This window comes from Echinops telfairi, unplaced genomic scaffold (assembly GCF_000313985.2).
Source record: "Echinops telfairi isolate 266 unplaced genomic scaffold, ASM31398v2 ScPeMD7_20;HRSCAF=75, whole genome shotgun sequence".
Taxonomy (NCBI): domain Eukaryota; kingdom Metazoa; phylum Chordata; class Mammalia; order Afrosoricida; family Tenrecidae; genus Echinops; species Echinops telfairi.
The window spans coordinates 9558139-9559384 of record NW_022103917.1 but is presented as its reverse complement, the minus strand read 5'-3'; positions in this window follow the sequence as shown (position 1 = coordinate 9559384).

Here is a 1246-nt window from a genome sequence, read left to right as displayed (position 1 = left end):
CCTAAGACCATTGGAAATATGCCTTTTCCGATGGTCTTAGGTGACCCCTGTGAAAGGGTCGTTTGACCCCCAAAGGGGTCGCAACCCACAGGCTGAGAACCGCTGCTCTGGAATATCCATTCTTTGTAGTGTTATTAATCGTTTTTTGGTTTGATTTGGTTTGGATTTTGGTGGGTTTTTTTAAGGATTTACATAGTCAAACAACTTTCCATACTCAGTAAATAAAGGTAAACACTTTCCTGGTATTCTCTGCTTTCAGTAAAGAACCATCTGTCTTGAGCATCGATGTCCCTTCTTCCAAGTCGTCTTTTGAATCCATCTACGATGTGTGCTGCAAATGTTTGTGAATTACTATTTTTAATTGGGGTTTCTATAGAAATAAGCTATAGAATAGTTCTATAGAAACAATCTAGTGATACTTGCCTATGTATCTGAACAAGCTTTATATCAAGAAATATGTATATCAATGCAGCATTCCAATCTAGTCCAATTCAGATCCACAAGTGTGATGCCAGTCCCTAAGTCCTTATCAGTCTCATTCAGCGGCAGCCTAGTGATGCAGAAAAGTGAAGCAAGAAGCAGGAAGATAGCGGGCTGGTGGGCGCAGTGTTCTGTGGATCCAACTTTGGTGGAAACATGGCAAGGCCCCAAGGTCGCTCAAGTTTGGAAGCAGAGTCTCAGCAGGAAGCTAAAGTTACACACAGAGAGAGAGAGGAAAGTTCCAAGTTTGCCTCACTTATAAGAAGGCCACAGATCAAGGAAGAATCATCAGGCTGTGATCTGAATTTACAGGTTAGATTCCAACCCTATGTTTTTATACATGTTCAAATTGACGTAATATTATCTAACTACCAAAATTATCTTTGTCCAGTGGCACCTTTCAAATAATATTAATAATATTATTTGGTGATTCTTGCATTCTGTTGGACCATCTGTCTTAGGAAAGAGAATTTATATTGATATCTACCAGTTAGTTGGCCAGGTAGCAGTTTCCCATATTTTTGTGCAGAGATAAATGAGCACATCCTGTGTTAGATTCATTTATTGAAATATCTCAGTTTTAAGAGTGATTTTCCCCCCATGCCTTCAATGCATATTGGGCTTTCCCCTTAATGTCAAGGGTACTACCATGTTCTCTAGATGCCCTCTGCATTGTTGAATTTATGGCTTACAGTGTGCTTCAATATGGCCATTTGAGGCTTGGCCTTTTTTTCTTTCAGTTGTTCATGCTTCATATTCTAACCTA